Source organism: Rattus norvegicus, chromosome 16 (genome assembly GCF_021556685.1).
Source record: "Rattus norvegicus strain SHRSP/BbbUtx chromosome 16, alternate assembly SHRSP_T2T, whole genome shotgun sequence".
Classification (NCBI taxonomy): Eukaryota; Metazoa; Chordata; class Mammalia; order Rodentia; family Muridae; genus Rattus; species Rattus norvegicus.
This window is the reverse complement of record NC_141549.1, coordinates 11,527,251-11,540,449: the sequence shown is the minus strand read 5'-3', so window position 1 is coordinate 11,540,449 and position 13,199 is coordinate 11,527,251. Positions and strand designations below refer to the sequence as shown.

At 36.9% G+C, this 13,199-nt stretch overlaps 2 long non-coding RNA genes across 3 annotated transcripts in view; one reads left to right on the top strand and one right to left on the bottom strand.

The window, feature by feature from the left end:
- Nucleotides 1–13,199, bottom strand: part of LOC146583947 (uncharacterized) — a 412,373-nt gene that overhangs the window by 35,660 nt on the left and 363,514 nt on the right. For both annotated transcript variants that reach the window (NR_203055.1, NR_203054.1), the window contains 2 exon segments: nucleotides 5,375–5,436; nucleotides 11,211–11,297. This is a non-coding gene — a long non-coding RNA (uncharacterized LOC146583947).
- LOC148000389 (uncharacterized) overlaps nucleotides 1–13,199 on the top strand; it is a 319,504-nt gene that overhangs the window by 273,140 nt on the left and 33,165 nt on the right. The window lies entirely within an intron of this gene.

The window sequence follows — 13,199 nt, the reverse complement described above, 5'->3', positions numbered from 1 at the left end:
GTTGATTTTGACCATGGTCTTTGATTACAGCAACATAAAGTAACCAGCACAGCCTTGACCCAAATCTCAGCTTCTCTCTTAGACAACACATTCCGTATTCCTTCTCGGGATGAGATGCTTCACCACCCTTAGTCTTCACTCTCTGCACTTGTGATTATGAGGAAATATGTCAGGTAGACCCGTTGGCTTTTACTCCATCTAACGTTATGTAATACATAATGAATTAATTATAGCCATCCCTGTTATTTTCCTTTACTATTTCTTGTGGACATCTAAGGAATATTCTACATGAAGTCCCTTGCTTGGTCCCTCTCAGGGACCTGCAATGTCCACAGTTCTTCAGAATTCTGGGAATCATAATGCTAGAAAAGCTATGAAAAGGAGATACATACATTTTTTTTACTTGTTTCTACCTAGAGTGACTCATGGCAAAACTGCAAATGCTGTTTAAATTTGAATAGTATTTTCCAATTAAAGTTGAAACACTGGTTTGTAATCTCTCAGGAGTCAGCAAATAGTTTAATGTAGTTTGGTTTATTCTCCTGGATATAAATAAATAAACAAATAAATAAATCTATATTTGTGTGTATTTATATTTACATATAGATCGATGTGCCCTTTCCATATTTCTGTAATGCTCAGGCTAGCCTAAAGCTATAATTTATCTCAACTGCCTCCAAGTACTATGATTAAAGTCATATGTCTTCATACTTGGCTTCCCTCCATTAGCTTCTTATAGAATTATTCTATTTACTATTTTTAAGTTAAATCAAACTTAGAGAACTGTAATTCTGTTGTCCTGAACAGTCTTAGGCATTAGGATAGAAAATCCCTGTAATTCATGAGCTCCACAATGACAATGTCCTTAATGGCATGACCCTTTCCACTAAGATTTATAGTTGGTAGACAGATGCTAACTGCGGCTGAATGGAAAAGAAAAGGGAGAAGGGAGAATTTAGTGAGGAAAAGGTAAAAGGGTTCACTACTCTCCAAAGAGAAGTTGTAAGGTTTAGGGACAGAAATGTAAAAAAGTATATCAGCCAGACTTTCCTGTTGACAAAACCTGATAGGTAACTTCAAAGATGGAGATTTATTCTGGTTCAGTGTTCTTGCTTCTTTTTATTCTAGGCACCTCGCTAAGTGACATCATTGCAGTTGTTGGTAGATGCATGCATTTACTTCATAGTGAACAAGGACCATGCAGAGTTCACTTTAGTTTACACTTTGTGGTGAAGAGAAAGCAGACATACAGGGGCTAGTTGCCACTTCTTACCTCTTAAAGTGAGTCTGAAGTGTCCTTCCTCACTTCCTGCCATTTCCACAACCTCCCAACAACAGTAATATGAGCTAGGAACTCATTGTCTACTACATGAACCCATAGACGACATTTTTATACCCAATCTGTAACAGGATACAAGAGAGGAAAGAGTGGCAAAGAATTAGGAATCCAGAGGGAGGAGAAAAACATTGAATTCTTAGAGTGAAAGTGAGTATATCCCTGCGTCAGGTTCCTAGGTGGGAGAAAACTATTGCATTCTATAGATGAGAGTTTCAGAGTTAGAGGAGAGATATTGGTGTCTCTAACACTATGTTCTTTTCTGCAGGTCCTCAAGAATAATTCATTTCCTTACCTTTCTACTTTCTAGACATTGCTTCCAATTCCCAGGTTGTGCTGAGGGTCCAGTACTGCTGATTGTCACTCTTGCTTCTATCCCACTCTCTTTTACATCCTACTTATAACAACACTACCATTTCTCTGGGCTCACTTAAACAATACAGGATAATTTTGTCATTCAAGGGCAGGCAACTAGCAACCATATTCCATGTATAACCTTAATTTATCTTTGTCATGTAACCTAACATACGCACAGATTACAGTGACTGTATGTGAGTAAAGTTATATCAATAATCCTGGTAGCATGACTGGTTTGGATGATTCACACAATTCTCTGCTTAGGCAGAGAATCAGCTCCATATATATGTGTGTATATGTGCTACATCTTTGTATGAAGGATGAGTCTTGACTGAAGTATATTCAAATTCATAAAGCTATTTTTCTCTCTCTGACCAATCACCATGGCTTACACAAAGAAAGTTCTCATGTTCTAAAATGTGAGATACTAGATGGAGCAAAAATTGGTCCATGAGGCTGAAGAACTGGGCTGGAGTTAGAGATGATTTATAAAAGTGAAAAGACCCCAGGAAAGGGAAGCACAGCTCATATACAACTTCTTAGCTCCTTTTGTTTCTTTATTGTATAGAAAGAGCCACTCTTTTATTAGGCTTAGACAGCTTTTGTGGTTGGTCAAACACTGCTTAGTGCCTCAAAATAGGAAGCCTATTTCTTTTTAAAAGGATTTATTGGGGTTGGGGATTTAGCTCAGCGCTAGAGCACTTGAGGCCCTGGGTTCGGTCTCCAGCTCCGAAAATAAATAAATAAATAAATAAATAAATAAATAAATAAATAAATAAATAAATACAAGGATTTATTTATATCCATCATCTACCTGTCTGTCTATCTGCCTGTCTACCTGTCTTCCCCCACCTCTCTCTTTCTCTTTCTGTGTGTGTGTGTATGTGTGTGTATGTGTGTGTGTGTGTGTGTGTGTGTGTGTGTGTGTGTGTGTGTGTGTGTTCTCCTGCCATGATATTGTGTCTGTCTGAATGTAAGAAGCCAACTTTGAGGAATTGCTTTTTCCCTTTCACTGCATAGGTTCTCCGAATGAGTCTCAGTTCATCAAGCTTAGCAGAAAATACTTTAACCTGTTGAACCGTCTTACTGGCTTCATCTCAACTTTTTAATTTGAAAAACTGTGTAGTATAGTTAGTAACAGATGAAATCTACAGAGTGAGCAAGTTTTGATGTTCATGGTCTGCATGAGACTATTTTGGAGTTGCTGTGTTTAAGTATGCATTTATTTTGAGCTCCTTTATCCAAATATAAGTCAAGGATGCAGAAATACAAAGTTAATCAACATATTTTCAGTAATGTGTTATTGCAAAAACATAGTACTATATAATATTTATTTGTGCAATATAATAATTTCTAGCATTTGATCAGAAGGAGATGAAGAACAAGGAATTAACAAGGATAATTATAAATAAAATCTTCATATATAATCATAAATAAGAACATATGCTCTCTGTGAGCATAAACAGGTCCAATGTTACGTAATCATATAGGATATAAATTCACTCTGGAAAGCCATGGAGGGGAAAGCCTAAAATTCTGATATTTTAAGCAATAACTAGGAACAGAAAACACAGGTGATATTGAAAAGGATGTCAAGGTTAAGAAATCCCTGAACCCCAGGTTCTGGCTCCCATGCCTGCAGGATCCTAACAACCAGAATATGCAGTGGAGTATGAGGAGTTTCACTAAATTTTTTTAAAAATACAAACAAAAAGTAAATTAAATGGTTTCTGCGGGAAAATATATTTTGGATCCAGTTTTAAAAAATATCAAATAAATTTTATTTAGTGTCAAAGAAAGGAAATTCATGTGAATAAAAGGAATTGATGAAAAAGAAATTGAAGATAATTGATGCATATAAGACTATAATTATAAATAGAAAGGATAACTAATACATGAAGGACCATAATTATTAATAAATGTATGTATATAAAGAGACAGATAAGCAAGAAGACATGTGCTACTACAGCTTTTAAGTCAAATAAACAGATTTTCTATGGAGGAAAACGAAGGCTATAATCTTGAATCCGACTTACTGTTCAGCAGCATGCATATATTTCTCAATAGAAAAAGACACATGGGAAAATTTTTCTATACTCAGACAAAAATAATCATCTACCTATTAGGTAAGTAGAGATATGTATGTGTGTGTACTCAGGCATGCTCATGTTTGTGTACCTGTGTGTGTCTTTTCACATAAGGGGACAAATATAAGGACAAACGGATTACATTTATAAAATAATACTTTAACTAAACATGTATGTTAAAGAATAACAAAGAGGAAATATGAATGAGTTCATGTTTAAAATACTTATATACATTTACATGCATAGCATTTCAAGAGATATTTATGGTAGAAACAACATGATTGACTCATAATTTTACCATAAAACTCAATAAAATACATAAAATCAGTTATATAGAACAATAAGAATAGGCTATAATAAATGACATGAAAATGAAAGAGTTTGGAATGATCTCAAAGGCCTAAGTTTCATTGTTTTCAATTAGATTCAAAAGCTCTTGAATGATCTTTTTTTTTCTTTCCTTTATGAAGGTGATATGTAGTAGAGATCATACTTTTTATTATAAATAAGAATATTTTATTAATAATATAGTAACCTAATGTAAGATAAATTATTAAATAATTAATTATTAAATTAAATTATTAAATAAATAATTAAATTATTCATTGAGAGGCAATTTTCACAAGGGGATATTTGTATGGTTGGCAGCACAGTAATTTAGGTAATTAAAATATAGTAGAATCTCAATCTTTATGTGCAGAAAGGTTAGGAAAAGAGGAGGGGCCTAGGAAGGGACACAAAGATCTCCCTGGGAGCCTAACTTAAAATTAGATTTCATCGGCAGACTGGGACAGGTGGGGATGGGAACTGGAAGAGGTGGAGAAAGAGAGTGCAGGGAAAGATGTCTAGAGTTTGGGGGCATTTCAGGGCAGTGTGGAAACTTAGTGTAGCCGAAGCTTCCTGAAATCTATAAAGGCAATCCTAATGAGTCTCCTACTAATGGGAGATGAGTGACAACTGACCATTTCCTGTAGCCATGTGAAGCTTCCAGTGGCAGGACTGTGTTTTATTCAATTCAGTTGTTGGCCAGAGGGTCCCATGGAAGTTCCCAAGTAACCGAGGATTTTCCCAAGGATTGCTCTCAGCAAACTGACATTGGGGTCCTATTGCTGATGACCACACCCATAGAACTCACTGAACATGAAGAAGTTGAGCTGGTGCCAATATGGAGCCTTCAGCTCTACTTTCTACTCTTTTTGGTAAGGGAAAGTACTCTGCAGGCTACCAAAAGAGAAATGTGGACACGAACCCAGGCACAAAACCTTTGACTTACATATAGACTATCCTGCCTGCAAGATGTGTTGGGTCAATGGTGGCATAGAATTTGTGGGAGTAGCCAAAAAATGTCTGATTTGACTTGAGACCCACTTTATGAAAAGGAACCCAACTTGACACTGTGTGGATATCTGAGAACCATAGACTGGACATCCCAGAGACCTAGGTTAAAAATAAACAATTCTGGTAAAAAAAATTAATCAAGTGATTTCTAATGGTATTCTGCATACTCATAAATCCGTGCCTTAGCGGCAGTCATTAGAGAGGCTATGTCTAGCAGCAGATGGGAACAGGCTCAGACACCCACAACCAGATTTACCTAGAGAAAGAGTCTAAATTGGAGGTCTCCATCAAATTTCCTCCCTCAGAGCTGAAGGAACCCTGTGGAAAATGAAGCAGAAAGATGGTAAGAGCCACAGAAGGTGGAAGACACCAGGAGAACAATGCCCTCTGAATCAACTAAATTTGGCACTTGGGAGCTCCAGAGACTGAAGCAGCAAGCATTGGTTCCACACGCATTTCTACGAGGTCCTCTGCATATATATTATAGCTATTAGTTTAGTATTTTTATGGGACTCCTGACTGTGAGAATGAGTGGGACTTTGAATCTTTACTTGCTCTTGAGATTATTTTCCTCTTCTTGAAATTGCTGTGTCCAATGTTGATATGATAGTTTTTATTTCATTTTATCATATTTTACTTTGTCATGTTTAGTTGTTATCTCTTTGAAGCCTGTTATTTTCTAATGAGAGTCAGAACAGGAGCATTTCTGGAAAAGAGGAAGCTAGAGAGGAACTGGAAGATGAATAGAGAGGGGAAACTATAATCAGAGTATACTGTATGAGAAGAGAGTGGATGTTAAATTACAAAAAAGAATATACCTCAAGGGATATTGCTACCTATTCCAAATTTATTATGTAGTTGATGTTGGACAAGAGATAGGTATATGATATTTAGGTATTATTTTGAGCTGGTTATTGTTTTAATTTAGAAATTATTAGTGATATAAAAGGATATGATTATGTCTTCCCCTAAGCTCATGTGTTGACAGCACAGTGCTCAATGCAGTAGCACTGATAAGATCTCTGATCGGTCATATGGGTTCTGTTCCATTAATTAATGCTGTTGGGGAAACAAATTTTATGTGACAAATAATATCAAACAAGCATATTTTTTCATATACTCTATACATTGTTTTTTTATTTACAAAGTTAAATAATATCTAAAATTTCAAAAAAAATGATATCCTATTAGTTTCCTTCCCTTTCCACAATCTTATAAAGTAAAATACCAGGCATAGATCTAAGGGAAAATGCAATACTATGGTAATTAAGACATATTTCTTTAATAATATCTGGCATAAGATGAGAACCACTCTGAAAATTTATACTAAGTGAGCAAACTGCAGGCTGACACTTATGTGATAGTGAAATGTACAATAGGATATGGTAATGATATCTTAAATTATTTTTAATTATATAAAAGCCAATAGAAGAATACATTAGACTATTGGCAATAAAATATTGAAATCACCAAATAATACAAGCACTTAAAATGGGTATTAATTAACACTAAGAACTAAAGTTGCAATAATGTAAAACAACGGAATACATAAAAAAAAAATAGAGTCTCAACGAGCTCAATCTGTAAGAAAGACTTTAACTGGAACAGCAGAACTCTTAACCAGAGACAAACTCTACATAGAAACCAGAGATGTTGTGAGTACTACATTTAGCACCAAGACCAGAGAAATCTGTGAAAAGTAGATAATTCTCTAGAAACATGAGAACTTTTCAATCTCGGTAGTCAGATGAGTTTTATAGCAATTGTTTCCCACTCAGGTATTAACTACCTTCCCAAAGCATACACCATTTAATAAAAAACTAGCCAAGCTAAATCAAAACAGGAAGACATCAATAAAAACATTGTGATTATGAACTTGTAACTGTAGTTACCTGCCCTGGACCTACATAAGGCAGTTCCTGTCAACAAACACTCATTGAAGTGCAAGTAGGGGGAAGAAATACAATTTTCAAAAAGTTGTACAAATAAGTTTTATTTGTATTAAGGATCATTTTATTATGAACCAATTTTATTAACTACAAATCTATCAATCAAATAAATCAATCTTCATGGCAATATGTAGCTACCTGAAACAGTGACACCACTATGTAAGAGTAACCAACCACTCTGATTAGATTTGAAGCCCTCTCATGCTTTGTACTGTAAGTCCAGTAACTAACTCATTAGTTACTAGGGGGATTTAAGCCCAAGGAACTAAATACAAATAGCATCAAATTGTCTTCTAAACGTGTATGTTCAAACACATACACAAAAGCCTTAATTAAAGCCTTTCTTTACACTGATGGGCAATGACTGCAGAAACTCATGGATTGTTATGATGCTGAAAATAAGTCAGAGTTAAGTGCTACAGAAGCTGGAAAGAACCCAGATGCCCTTCAACAGAGGAATGGATTAAAAAAATGTGATACATCTACATAATGGAGTACTACTCAGCTATCAAAAACAATGACTTCATGAAATTCATAGGCAAATGGAATGAACTATAAAATATCATTCTGAGTGAGGTAACTCAATCACAGAAAAACACACTTGGTATGCACTCATTGATAAGTGGATATTAGCAAAAAAGCTCAAATTACCCAAGATGCAATCCACAGAGCACAGGAAACTCAAGAAGTAGGATGACCAAAATGCGGGCACTCCCACTCCTTCTTAAAAGGGGAAAAATATCCATAGGAGGGGATATAGATGCAAAGTTTAGAGCAGTGACTGAAGGAACAGCCATTCAGAGCCTGGCCCACATGTGGCCCATATGTATACAGCCACCAAAACTAGGTAAGATTGATGAAACTAAAAAAATGCATGCCAAAAGAGACCAGATATAGATCTCTCCTGAGAGACACATCCAGAGCATGTCTAATACAGAGGTCAATGCTACCATCAAACCACTGAACTGAGAACAGGAAGGACCCCCTTGGGAGGAATTAGAGGAAGTATTGAAAGAGTTGAAGGAGCTTGCAACCCCATAAGAACAACAATGCCAACCAACCAGAGCTTCCAGGGACTAAACCACTCTCTAAAGACTATACATGGACTGGCCCAGGGTTCCAACTGCATATGTAGCAGAGAATAGCCTTGTTGGGGCACCAGTGGAAGGGGAAGCCCTTGGTCCTGCCAATGTTGGACCCCCAGTACAGGGGAATATAGGGGGGGTAGTAAGGGGGATGTATGGGTGAAATACCTGTATGTGGGAGGGGGAGGGGGAGGGGAAGGGATGGAGGCTTATGGACAGGGAAGGGGAATAACGTTTGAAATGTAAGTAAAGAAACATATCCAATAAAAAAGAGTTAAGTGTTAGATAAACTGCTTACACCACTGTCAATGCTCAGGGAGTTTAGCAGAAGAGAAGGAAGTGTTTGAGAACCAGAAGATGGTACAGAGGTTCACAAAATTCTACCCTCTAAACTTAATGCATCCTTTTCAGTTATGAACTTGCAACTGTACTGGTCCTCCAAAAGTACAGACCCTGTTAAGAGTCAATCATGAGGTGGGTTTACTAGGGCATAACCTTTACTGATGAACTAATGGCTACTAGCAGTTTCCTGGAAAAGAAAAATCATTGATCCTTGCTATGTACCCATTGTAAGTCCAACCAGTCTCTCATGATAGCTCTGAAATCATGAACATCTGAAGGCCTTGGTGGGTCACAAAGTTAAAAGGAAACAGACATGAATGTGGGTTGGCAATTTTGTAGAATGGAGGACTGTGGATGGTGGTGGTAGCGAGTTGGGGTTGAGCATGGTCAGTATGCCTGTGTACATGAGTGAAATATCAAATAGCAAACTTAATTAATAATGAAAAATTGATAAGGTCTTTTTAAGTAGTTTTAGCTAACTTCAAATTCATCATTCTCCTTTCTTGACCTTTGAAATGCTGGAATCCTAAGATCATGCTGCCACAGCTTGTATAGGGGGTATTTTTGGTATAAAGTTAACAAAATAATACTTTTAAAAACCTACATAAAACAGATTATTTTAAATGAAGAGGAAGCGCAACCACAAATCAGCACAAGTACTAAAGAAGTTGCAGAAATAGTGACTCGTTTCACACAGCTCTCCAAACCTGTGAATAGAAGTTGTAGCAGGCAGAGCTGGCTCCTACCCCCAAAGCAGTGCATGCAACCAGGACATATTACTAGAACGACTTTGCAAGCCTTATATGATAGTTTGTCTCTATGATGCAGCAAGGGTAGAGCTAGCAATCTAGCTCAAAGAAGTAACAGGCAGTTTGGGCATGTGTGACAGAAATGAAGAGTTAGCACTAGGCATCCACAAAGTCATGTGGTACTCCCACCAGCTGTCTCTCTACACAAACAGCATAAACCCACAAAGCCTTCTCAGCCTGCCAAACATCACTCACACACAACACTCCCCTTGGGAATATAACCATTAATCATTTAGTAAAAAAAGATTCCATGATAGATAGAAACTATATTGAACTAGTGGAAAATATTAAGAAAATAAAAGGGTTATTCTTGTGTCCTATTGAATGAAGGATTGAAAGAGTTGGTGGGAAGAAGGTAAAATAAGTATAAATTAATACTACTTGCAAAACCCTGATAAGTACATATGTTAAAATCTAAAGTATAAATACTTGAAAATGGATATGAAATTAAAGTCTTTCAAATCCTTATGATTGAGGAAGTATATGGTCTTTAAATTTGACCAAAACTTTCTTCCTTATCTCAGGTAGGCTTTAATTAAGAAGTTAGGGTATCCAGTTCTCATAAACACACAAAACTTCCACCTAGCCAATAGTGTTTGAGTTTTTTTTTTTTTGTTTTTGTTTTTTTTTTTTTTGGCAAATTTGAAGAACGGAATTCATCGCTCCCAGAAGGCTAAGTTCAAAACGGAGTTTGATGGTAGTTCCATAGGCCAAGGCTTAAAAGAGAGAAATAGAAGTTCCCACAGTAGAAGTGGACCTCTAGAAATGAGATGCCATTGAGGTACTTGTCTATGGGCATCCTACAGTGTTTATCAACAAGAATAATGTAAGATATGGGGATAAAGGTGACAAGCCATCTCTGTTGGCCCAACCATAAAGTGTCCAGATGCCTCCTCTCTGTTCCATTATAACAATTCTAGGAAAGGCCGCCTTCTTAGAAGAAGGGATAAAGAGGGAAAACAATCTTTCTTTCTGTAATCCCTGGCCTCTGGCCGGGTGCAACCAAACCCATTTGTCCTAAACATTGTGGTATTCTAGAAAGAAAGGAATTGTTTATTCACATTGTATTTCACTCTTAACTCCCACCCCCCAGGGAGGGTTCTGAGAGTGGAGGGAAATAGAAAGCCTTTTCCTTCTCGGATAGTTTTGGAGCACTAATGAAAGAGGTTAATAGACCTAGGGCAAGACAGAAAGTTAATGTTAGGAGACCAAATCTTCTCCTAAGGAATCTCGCCCAAAGTAAAATTGCTGGTGCTTTGGTTCAGCAAAAGGAGCTATCTGAAAGCCCTGGGATGTAGCTACTTACTCAGTGGATCTACTTTATTTCTCCCCTCATCGTTTCCACATGCTACCAGGGAAATTGATCTCTCTCTCTCTCTCTCTCTCTCTCTCTCTCTCTCTCTCTCTCTCTCTCTCTCTCTCTCTGTGTGTGTGTGTGTGTGTGTGTGTGTGTGTGTGTGTGTGTGTGGTGTTCTCAGTCTCGTTAATAAAGGAATTTAAATAGGAACTCAAAGCAAAACTGAGGGCAGTTTACTTACTAGAGTTTAAGAACAGCAGTGGAATTTAGCAAGCAGTTGCACATTAGTAACTTCCAGAAAGAGGAAAATGAGGAAGAAAAAGAGACAGGAAGCAGAATCCACTTCCCATCTCCTTAGCACAAAGGGTTGTTTCTTAGCCATATGGTTTACAGGCCCAGCTGGATATTCTTCAGGAATGAGATAATAGTATGCAATATTTTTGTCTTTGGAGCAGATCTGAATGTTATGTCTCCACTTGGAGACAGATATAGATTCCATTAGTTTGAGCAGGAGGAAATAGCTTATGCTTAATGAGTCTCACCAGAGCCCAGACAGTTCCCCCTTTATATATAGCATTTGAAATGGTGAAGTGTGAAAGTTGGTGCTTACCTTTGTAGTGTTGGCATATAAACAGTGGGTATAAAGTAGACCATGAGGAAGAAGTCCGTTGTTAATGACCAAGGATGTATTTGCTGCCTAACAGAGGAAAGAAATGGCATAAATCACCGAATCAGATGAGGTGAAAATAGATACAAAAATGTAGTAGAAATTTTTTATTTACATTTCAAATGTATCCTCTTTCTCGATTCCTGTCAATAAACCTCCTATCCCATCCTCCCTTCTTCTATGAGGGTGTCCCCCCATCCATCCACCCACCTGTTCCTGCATTCCTGCCCTGATATCCCCTATACTCATGGGTCCAGCCTTGGAAAGACCAGATACTTCTCCCATTGGTGCCCAACAAGGCCATCCTCTGCTACGTATGCAGCTGGAGCCATGGTGGTGGTAGTATTGGGAGTGGAATGGAAGTCGAAGACAGTATAAACCATTAAATAAAATTAATAATGTAAAAACCAGTAGTCAGGGGTAAAAATTAATATACTAAAAGAAGATCCTTCATGAGCAAAAAATAAAGACTCATACAGCATAATTCAAGGCAAAGTCAAAACCCTGAACTTTTTCATTTGATTGAAAGAATGACCAACCATGAAAGAAACAGCCAATAATTTTTATGCAACCAAAAACAATTCTTGACATACATCAAGGATAAATTATTAATCATGGAGGACAAATTGGCAAAGTTAGAAATATAGTGAAAGAGTTTTCTACATCTTGTTCACTAGTGATGGATAAGTAGACCAAAGTAAATGTCAATTATTGATTTAGAAATGTTCATACAAAATAGGATTTAAATTCTACACATAATGTATTGTTTTGTCAATGTAAATAATGAAAGAAACTTATTTGTACAAATATTACTTTGAACTTCAGAACATATACATTTTGTATAAGAAAGAAATATTGATTATGAGTTAAGAATCAATCAGAATCCAAACAGGTTACAAAAAAGTATATTTTATGTAATCTATATCCATTAAGCAAGGTATAATAAAAGCAACAATGGGAGATAAGAATAGATTGTGCCCATTAAAAAGACACACATATATATGAAACATGCATACACATAGGGAACTATTGAGTTAGAAGAAATATTAAAACAAAAAGAACTGTTTAAGAGTCATTCCAAAAATAATGCTTAGGCCAAAAAGAAGTTGTAATGTTTAGTGTTATGTGCTGACCTGCCTGGATCATGGAATGTCCAAGAATCTGACAGGTATGCCAAACAGATGATTTCCCAGGGAGATCAGCATCAGTTGACTGACACAGTAGATGCTACATCCCATGTGGGTGAGCTTCATTCTATCCACTGAGGGCAGGCATGGAACTGAGAGAAGGAAAGTCTGAATGCACTCTCTCTCTCTCTCTCTCTCTCTCTCTCTCTCTCTCTCTCTCTCTCTCTCTCTCTCTCTCTCTCATGCCAGCACACAAGCATTAACCCCTTTTCCTCCATAGACCCTGCACTCTGAATTTCAAACACAGATTAGAATTTCCATCATTATCTCTATTGTTCTCAGTACTTGAATATGTATGCTCTTTCTCCCTTGTTCTTCACGTGTGGCAGCAAATGGAGGAATCTTTTAGTCTCAGGTATCTGTAATAAACTACTGTAGATATAGATCTCCAGTTTTCTATTGGTTGTGTTTACTTGGAGGATTGACCAACAGAGTAATAAATACTGATAATATATGGTCTTAAAGTACAAGAAAAGTAAAATGAATTTATAGCTCAGAGGCTCAGCACTTACCGAGCATTGTGTAAGATCCTATATTAAATCTTTAAAATACACACACACACACACACACACACACACACACCCCACCACCACCACCACCACCACCCACAATCTATCTATCCTCTATCTATCATTTATCTGTATACACACACAAACATACACACACACACACACACACACACACACACACACCACCACCACCACCACATACAATCTATCTATCTTCTATCTACCATTTATCTGTA